This window comes from Equus caballus, chromosome X (assembly GCF_041296265.1).
Source record: "Equus caballus isolate H_3958 breed thoroughbred chromosome X, TB-T2T, whole genome shotgun sequence".
Lineage (NCBI taxonomy): Eukaryota > Metazoa > Chordata > Mammalia > Perissodactyla > Equidae > Equus > Equus caballus.
In genome coordinates, this window is record NC_091715.1 from 144,623,158 (window position 1) to 144,632,666 (window position 9,509).

At 58.9% G+C, this 9,509-nt stretch overlaps 1 long non-coding RNA gene across 1 annotated transcript; it reads left to right on the forward strand.

The window, feature by feature from the left end:
• The first annotated feature begins 733 nt into the window (after positions 1 to 733).
• On the forward strand, positions 734 to 7,153 carry LOC111771570 (uncharacterized). Its single transcript, XR_002805469.2, has 4 exons — positions 734 to 902; positions 1,642 to 1,856; positions 4,413 to 5,454; positions 6,984 to 7,153. It is a non-coding gene; the product is annotated as an uncharacterized lncRNA (long non-coding RNA).
• Positions 7,154 to 9,509: the final 2,356 nt, after the last annotated feature.

A 9,509-nucleotide genomic window follows, 5' to 3' on the forward strand; every position in this document is an offset into this window, starting at 1 on the left:
CCCAGGGTCCGAGCCAGTGAAACCCTGGGCTGCCAAGCGGGGTGCGCGAACCACACTGGCCGGCCCCCGTCTGAATGTTCTTAATTGTTCTGGAGCCTTGGACCCTGGCGCCGTCACCCCTGAGTCTTCCAACGTCGCCTTGCTGCTCTGATGAAGAAGCGGCACTCACGGACTCGGGTGATGCCGCTGCCTGGCTTTAACCCCCAGGTGGGCTACCTGGGGGCAGGGAGGGATGGCAGGGTAACCCTTTTTGCCTCAGTTCGTTCCATCTGTAACGGGATGATGGTGTTGATGGTGATAGTATCTCTCTCATAGGGCTGTGGCCAGGATTTTAGAAGTACCACCGAAATGTCCCCATTCAGGGCTGCCCTGCATTCCTGGGGAGGTTTCTATTCCCGAGACACGACCTCAGTCCTCTGCACGTCCCAGCCCCTTCCCAGCCTGGCTGTAATATCCAAGGCTCTGAGCAGAATCGGCCCCGCCTTTCCCCTCCCTGGCCCCCCTCCCCTCCTATGCAGCCCTGGATGCTCTCACCTCCCCTCTCCGAAGCCCTGTGCCCTACCGGGACGCCCGCTACCCACCATTTCACAGCCTCGCGCTGGCCGGCGCCCCACCCGCACAGAGCCTGGCCAATGCGCGCGCGGGCGGAGGCCTGGGCCACGTCATTGGGTTTTGTCCCGTCACTCATTGGGCCCCAGCCAATCAGTGTCGCCTGCACCACGCCAAGCGCGGCAGACAACTCCCCGAGAGTCCGGCACCTCCCCTCGCGAGGCTGGAGCCCAGCTGGCTCCAAGGGGCCCGGTCCACATGCGGAGAGGAGCAGGCTGCGGCCCTGGCCCCCGGAAAGAGTCGGACTAGGGTACTGCCCCTAAAAGCCAACTGACTGGCGGTAGAGTGCAGAGGTATGGCCAGAGAGAAGGGGACGCTAGGGTGGGATGGGGTGGGGGTTGTGATGTCAGTGGAGGAGTAGGGTGCAGGGAAGGCAAGGGTGGAGATGGGTAGAGGTGTGCAGCCCAGGCCCTCCTGGACTCCTAAAAGGAGGGAAAGTGATGCAGAGCGGAGTTCCTCTTCAGACTCAGACCTCTGAAGCAAGTGGAGTCTCAGCCACAACATCCCTATCCCCACAGACACACTGCCCCAGGTTTGCCCTCACTTACCAGGAGAAAGTAAGCCGGGTACCTTCTACCTCTTCACTGTGGTATCATGCCTAGCAGGCCATGCTTGGGATCGGGAAAACAGTGGCCTGGAATTCAGAAATCCTGAAATGCTACCACGTGTGATTCCCTATTTGATGGGGAGGACAAACAGCAGATTACAAAACGCTGAGAGCAGGAACCCAAGAGTGCACTGGGGGGTGTAGGGGCAGAGATGAAAGATACCCCGACCCTTAATGTATGCCTGTCCCCCTGGAGCATGCTGTGATTGGAACGTAGTTATGGGTCTCATGGCAACAGGGGGTGGTTGCAAAGGGTCTGGAGGACAACGGTGTCTCCTTGCAAGGCACCCGCCCCCAGCGAGGTAATGACACAGTCCTCAAGCAAGAGAACACCAGTCCCCCAGACACAGGAGGGAGTCTCAAAGGGACCGAGGGCTTCTTGATTGTCAGCTGCAACTGAGGCCAACCAGATGTCCCAATTCCAGGTTTCAGGGTTCCACTCCTCTGACCGCTGCCCGGCCTTTCACATGAGGAACGTGGAGAGGCTGGGAATTCAACTGACACTGGGATCCTGTGACCCTCACAATTGAACGTTGCGTTGGATTTTCAGCACTGTCAGCCCTGCAGTACAGGAAGCAAGAGAGGTTTTAGGGCTGTCATGGAAGTTCTCTGGTTGTCATACTGTGACTTGAGCTGAGAGGTAAGGAACCCGAGCCTTTCATTTTTTCTCTGCACGCTCTCAGGTGCACTCGGGAATCATCCCACACCATAGTCTTCATAGCCGTCGTTACCGCCACGACAGTCCAGGGCAGCAGCCGCTCCAGCTCCCCAGGCACTTGCTGCAGTTGGCCCTTCACCCCAATCAACCACAGGTTGAGAGCCTGATGAATCCTGGGGTCCCTGCAGGCCACGGGTGCCTCACACCCCTACTTCCCACTGGTGAGGAGCTCAGCCCTGCCCTGCACTCCAGCCCAAGGGAAGCACAACCAGACGAATCCCAAAATTCTGTCTTCTGGGACCACTCATAGTACCCATTCTCTGTCGGTCAGACATGGGTCAGGGTACAAAAAATATACAGAGATTCTCAACAGAGGGGATTGAATAAGAGCAGTTGGTTACCCAGGGATTGGAGGGCTGAAGTGACAGGGATAATACAGGAAGAAGCTGCCGCCCCTAGAGCGAGAGGAAGAAGGAAAGAGGCCTAGAAGCCAGGATGGAGGGGCATTGAAGAGCCGGAGCCTGGATCTTTGAGGGGGTGCTGCTGCAGTTTCTCAGGGAAGGAGGAACCAACATCAGCAGCTACGAGGGGGAAGGGGGCAGGAGGTAATTTCCAAGGCTCCATCTTCCAGGTCACTGATTCTTTCTTCAGTGGCATCTATTTGTGGTTTAATCCATCCGTTGAGATTTTTATTTCAATGACGAGTTTTTTTTTTTACTTCTAAAGTTCTTGTTCTTTTTCAAATCTGCCTGAGCTTTAAAAATTATTCTGAACTTTTAAATTCCTTCTTTTGTGTCTTTCTTTTGTTGTGTCTCAGAGGCTACTGAAGCGTTGGGGAGTTGGAGTAGCTTTATATCACAATAGCACATTTGTAACGATAATGTCACTCTGTGTTTCAAAGTCCCCCCTGATTAAGCACAAGAGTGGAAGGTGGTTCTTTATCTCACCTCCTCCCTTGGTGATGTGCTGGCCTAAGGCCTGGGGGACATTCACCTGGGGTCACCTCTGACACCTTCAGGACGTACTGATGTGCCACACGCACGCCCCAGGAATCTCCAAGTGAGGGAGCGAGCCAGGCTGTAGAGCATAGCCCACAAAAGGGGATTGGGATTGGAACCCAGCATCCTTGATCTTCCACCCTGCCTCGGCCACTTGCTGGCTAGTGATTCAGAACACGCTACTCAACCCTTCTGTGTCGTATTTTCCCCATCTGGAGAATGGGGATAATGCTGCTACCAACCCCGAGGGCTGCCATGAGGATGGGATGGGTGAGTCCAGGCACGTAGCAAACGCTCAGGGCCATTACCGAAAAGTATGTTATCTGGCCTCTGACAGTTACACCCTGGGAACGTGGACAGGGCCAGTCTTCTCTTTGACAGACCTGCTGGTTCTCCATGAGGGTGGGCGGTGTCTTCAGTTTGAGGTTGCTGACCCATCTTCAGTGAGGCCTCTGGGAGTCCTGGGTGGGAAGCCTGGGGTGAGGAGCCCAGCAGTACAACCACGATGAGGGGCAGTTTCTCTCTCAACCAGGGGTTCGCTGAAGCCCCTCTGGCTGTGGCGGTGAGGGGGGAAGGCAGCCCCTGGTCGTGGATGCTGGCGGGGGCGGGTGGGGGGTGGAGAGGAGTTCTTTGTCTCCTCACTCAGACCCATGTTCAGATGGGCCCACTTCTTTTTTTTTTTTTCTTTTTTATGCTGAGGCCGATTGGCCCTGAGCTAACATCTGTTGCCAATCTTCCTCTTTTTGCTTGAGGGAGATTCACCCTAAGCTAACGTCTGTGCCAATCTTCCTCTATTCTGTATGTGGGCCGCTGCCACAGTATGGCTGCCGACGAGTGGTGTAAGTCTGCGCTCGGGGAACTGAACCCGGGTGCCGAAGTGGAGCGAGCGGAACTTAACCACTAGGCCCCGGGGTGGCCCCTCAACTTCTTTTTAGATCTCTGTCCTTCCTTTTTGCCGAGGAGGTGACCCTTCAAGAGCACTGGTTTTAGGTGGGATCTCAGTTCTGCTCTCACCTTCTGAGGCCCGTGATCCCCGAGCGCCTTGGAAACCCAGCCCGGCAGCTCCTCGAGGGGCCTGAGCCCCAGCCTTCCCCGCCTCAGCCCTGTGTTTTCATTGGCTCTGTTTCCCCAGGGATTTCCCTCACTTACCTGTGGGCCACCTAGGCATTTGAATAATGTAACTAAACTCTTCTCATTACATATTTCCTTGTCTCTCTCCCAAACTGGACGGGCATCCTTGGAGGGCAGGGACTGGGTGTCGGAGAGGCACCGCCCCCAATCCTGGCCTAGGCAGCACTGAGTCATGTGCCCAATACCCCGCCTCCCAGGCCACAGAGATTGGGCCGGCAGGCGGGCCTGCCAGCCTGAGTCAACGAGGAATTGGCAATGGAGACTCAGAAATTCCGCCCCGAGTCTCCTCACTCTAGTCACACATGGGAAGAGGCCTTTGCGCCCAGGATACGCAAGCCAGAAATCGTCAATGGAGAGTTTGATAAATTTGGTCATATAACAATGTATTACTTCTTTTTTTTTTTTTAAGGAAGATTAGCCCTGAGCTAACTACTGCCGATCCTCCTCTTTTTGCTGAGGAAGACTGGCCCTGAGCTAACATCCATGCCCATCTTCCTCTGCTGAATACGTGGGACGCCTACCACAGCATGGCTTTTTGCCAGGCGGTGCCATGTCCGCACCCGGGATCCGAACCGGCGAACCCCGGGCTGCTGAGAAGTGGAACGTGCGAACTTAACCGCTGCGCCACCAGGCCGGCCCCTGTATTACTTCTTGACCACCCAAACCAGCGAGCCTAGTCTGATTTCAAGGGAAAATTTTCAACTGTGTGCTTTAAAAATACGCAAGGTGGTAATGTAAACTGGTACAGCCTCTGTGAAAGGCAGTCTGGCAGTTTCTTCTAAAGCTAGACATCCACCTCCATAGGACCCAGCGATTGCAGTCCTGGGCATTTATGTCAGAGAAATGGAAACTTAACCATCACAGGAAAACCCGCACGCGAATGTTCACAGCCGCTTTATTTACTGGGAGCAAGCAACATGTCCTTCAGTGGGGGAATGCTTGAACAAACTGTGGTAGATCCGCACCAAGGACCGTAGCCAGCGACACAAAGGCAGAACTGACTGTTGATACATGCAACAATTTGGATGGATCTCAAGGGCATTATGTGAGTGGGGGAAAAAAAGGCCCACCCCAGGTCACATACTGCATGGTTCCATTTATGTAACAGTCTTCAACTGACAGTTCTAGAGATGAGAATCCAATACTGGTGCCATGGGTTGAGAGGAGGACGCGGGCAGGCTGTGGCTAGGAAAGGTCAACAGGAGGGATCCCTGCGAGGGAACCAGCTGGTCATTGATGGCCGCGGGGGGTCACTTATCCAGGATCTACACGGGTGGTGAAACTGCACAGAGCACGCGCGCACCCACCCACACCCACCCACGGACGAAACCCGGAGCAGCGCTCGGATGGCACCAGTGCCATTTCCTGGTGTGCGACGGCACCAGATGCGCGAGACGCCGACACCGGGGGAACCGCGGGAGGGGCCCCCGCCTCTCGGACGTGTTTCTTATGTAAGTTCCTGTGAATGTAATCACTTCAAACTACACGCTCACACGAAAAGCACACAGGCAGGGCTTAGCCTGTACAGACAGGACGACTGGCGCGACCCGGCAGGGAGAGTCCCCGCTCGCCCCGCGGGCGCGTCCAGGACCCCCGCAGCCCGCCAGGCCGGATGTCCCCGCGGGGAGCGCGCGGGGGCGGAACCGAGAGGCGCGCACGCGGCCGGCTTGTTTTGATTGGGCAGAAGGAGTGTCCGTCAGGCCAGAGGCGCTGCGCTTCCTCGGGGGCCTTGTGGGTGCGTCCCGTCACAAGCCGAGCCTGGTCATTGGCGGGGCCAGCCGGAAAGGGTGGGGCGGAGCAGGGCGGTGGAGCGGGCCTTCCGGTGGGCGAGCTGAGGGGCGGGGGATGTGGAGATGGGCGTGGGGGTGGCCAGGGCGGGGCCCGACACGCCCGGACGACGACCCGGCCCGCTCGCCACCGCCCCCCGCCCCCCGCCCCTCTGGGGCGTGTGTCTCGCCAGAGTCCTCGTTCCCCAAGACTCTCCCGGGGAGAGGCCGAGGAGAAGCCTCCACTGAGTCCAGGCCCCGAGAGACCGTGGGGGCTCCGTCGGGCGCCGCTCCCGGCAGGACGCCCCCCACCACCCTAAGGGTGGCTGGCCCTCTAGACGGCCAGGGACAGTGTGTCGGGGTCCCCAGGGACCTGGGGGGGGGGGAGAGGGCGGCGACTCCCCCGGGGATGGGAAAGGGCACAGTCACTCCCTCTCCCGCTGCGCCCAGTCCTGGCCTCGGAGAGCTGTCTCGCTCCGCGCTCCCGGGAGCTTCTACCCTCCCAGGGCCCAGACTGTGGCCCCCGCCCCCGGCCCCGCACGCACGCGCACACGCACACTCCTTGCCCGGCCCACTGTTTCAGCGCCTCCCGCGTGTGTTCAGGACGGTTCTCTGTAAAGCGTGGATCCGCCCCCCTCCCGCCAACCACAGCGTAGTATCCAGGGAGAGGTGGGCAGAGCTGGGGCCGGTACCCGGGGACGTGGTGTCTGCCGGAAGTGTCTGTCTGTGCTTTTAGAGGTGGGGACGGCGGGAAGGTAAAAGAGTCTTCCCCGTGCCACTGGACAGTGTGGCCCACTGGGAGGGACTCCTGCCCAAGCACCCCTGTACCCAGGACGGCCTGTGGTCGCAGCCGTCAGCTGTGCCTGCCTGCCTGCCTCTCCCCTGGGGAGGTCCAGGTGAGCCCCGCAGAGAAAGCTCCTGGCTTCTCTGGAAGTGAGTGCGACCAGGAACCAGCCATCCCGGTGCTTCTCACGCTGGAGGGTGCGTGGGAACACCTAGAGGGCTTGTTCAAACCTGGGTCCCCGGGCCCCACCCCAGAGTCTCTGATCTTGCAGATCTGGGGTGGGGCCTGAGAACTGATGGCTCCAACAAGCTCCCGGGTGGTGCGGGTGCTGCTGGTCTAGAACCGACCCTCCCGTGAGAAGCACCGCTCTGGAGGCCCGAGATTCCTAGGTGTGTGCCCCCTCCACTACCCGGGGCTGCCTCCTTTGCAGGGTCCCGACAGGTCCGGGAAACGCCAGCGGAGTGCCAGCCCTCGGGAGATCCGGGGCTTCCCATGGAGCAGCAGTCACCCGTCCCTGCCTGGATGCCGCCGCTGGAGGGCGCCGCCGTCCACAGCCCGGGGGAAAAGGCGTCAGGCTTGCACGGATAACAATCCGGACAGGTGGGAGGGAGGGACGGAGATCAGGAGATGAGATTTGTGCCTGGGAGAGGGGAGGGAAAGAACTCTCTGATGAGGCAGAGGAAAGACCCAAACGCCGGGCTCGCGGGTGGCAAAGGAACATGGGCCCTGAGACCGAGAACGTGCGTTTGCGAGAGCAGGGAGGCCAGAAAGGACCTTGTCTGCCTGGGAACTGCCCTGACAGTTGTCTGGTCGGTGGAGGTGGCCGGCTCTTGAGCTGCTGGGAAGCCGCCGCCTTTCCTGCTAAATGGTCCTCACCAAGATGGTCTCCCAGCTCCTGGGTGAGGCTGCCCAGACCCGCTCAGGGCCCCGTGGCACCCCCGCCCTGCTCCGTGCTCCCCGGGCTTTGGCCAGTCTTTGCTGTGATCGGTCTTTGTTCGGTTCCACCGTGGCCTGTCGTCCAGTTGGAGCAGCAGGTGAAATGCAGTGCCAGTCACGGGTGCAAGTCACCATTTGTCCCTGGAGCCAGCGGTTGTGCGGCCCCAGCACCGGAGCCTCTTCTGGCTGTGGGGTCAAATGGTGGAGTGGCCTTTGGCTTTGCTTTTCCTTGTTCCCCTCCTCGACCTCCTTTTCCTAAGGGGTCACCGGGCTTTTCCGTGTCGACTGGTTCAAGCTCTCCATACGTTAATGATATGAGCCCTGAGTCACATCTTGCTGCTATTTTTTCCCCACTTTGTCACTTGTCTCTTGACTTTGTGGTTTGGGGTTTGCATTTGGTCAGGCAGGCGATTTTAGTTTTCATGTCGTCAGACTTTGCAGGCTTTTCCTAATGGCTTCTGGAGTTTCTCCTCGGCCTGCTTGCTTCAGACTTACTTAGAGTGGCCTTCTCCATTTGAAGTCGTGCGTGAGTTACCCATTGCTGCGTAACAGATGAGCCCAAACGTCGCGCCTTAGCACAGCTACCACTTGTGATCTCCCAGGTGTCTGAAGGACAGGCTCCTAGAGGGCTTGGCTGGGAGGTTCTGGCTCAGGGTCTCTCACAGGCTGCGGTCAAGACACCAGCTGGGGACGCAGCCATCTGGTCTGCCGGGGGTGGACTCTGCTTCCAAGATCACTCACGTGGCTGTGGTAGGGGCCTTGTGCCTCCCTGCGGGGCCTCTCCATAGGGCTGCTCAGGGCAGGGCTCCCCCAGAGCCAGTGATCCAGCAGAGACAGAGCCGGGGAGGGCGGTCCCAAGGTCGAAGCTGCAGTCTTTTTATAACTTCGTCTCTAAGTGACACCCGCTCGCCTCTGCTGTACTTTTATGGGTCGCATGGGTCAGCCCTGGAACCCACCAGGGCATAGGTTGTTTCCGTTCACGGCGAATGAGAAGGCTCTGAGGAGCCTCCTTGCTCCTGAACCTGGGTGTGGGACTCCTGGTCCGGCACGAGCGCCTCAGGAACACGTCCTTTGCCTAAGCCTGTGTTTGTAAGGGCAGAGGGTGGCTCTTCCGTCTTTAAAGGGTTGCAAACAAAACACACAAAATTCCAGAGAAAGGGAGAAGAATATGCAACAGAGCCCCTGTGTGGCCCGAAAAGCCCACGGTGTGTGCTCTCTGCCCTTTGCAGAGGAGGTTGCGGCCCTGGTGGCGGTCCCAGGGAGTTGTGCAGCCCCGGGCACACGGGCAGGAAGCTCTTTCTCATCACGGCAGCCAGCCCGTTCAGCGCCAGTGCCGTGTGAGTCCCCACCCAGGCCCTGGCCGCAGGATGCTCCCCGACCTCCAGCGTCCCCAGCCAGTGGCTCAGTCCTGCCCCCATTCCCTCTCCTCCCCAGGGGCAGGGGTGGGGGCAGGGCAGCTGCCCTGCCTGAGGTGGGAGTGACCTCCCTCTGCACACAGGCACGGTCCCTCCCCTCCCCTCCCACCTTCCCCCATGCTGCCAGTGAAGTGGGTGGGGGCAGGGAGTGGAGTGGAGTGGTGTGGGCCACATTGTGGAGGTGCAGGCTGACAAGGCGCACCCCTTTTCCTCAATGACGGTGTCAGGTAGCCCCGTGCTGGGCTCTGGTGGCTCAGGTGGTGGCAGGCGCCAGCCTGGAGGGGGCAGCCGAGTGTCCAGTTGTTCCCGGGAAGGAGCTCCTGCTGTGGCCAAAGGAGGCCCTTTGCGTCTCGCGTCCCTGGATACGTGCCCGCCCCATCCTTCCTGACTGGGCCTCAGAGATGACGTCCCGTACGGACAGCTAATTTTCGACAAGGCAGCCAAGAGCATACAATGGAGAAAGGAAAGTCTCTTCAGTACACGGTGCTGGGCAAACTGGACAGCCACGTGCAAAAGAATGAGACTAGACGGCTATCTTACACCATCCACGAAAATTAACTCAAAGTGGGTTAAAGACTTGCACGTAAGACCCAAAACCGTAAAAC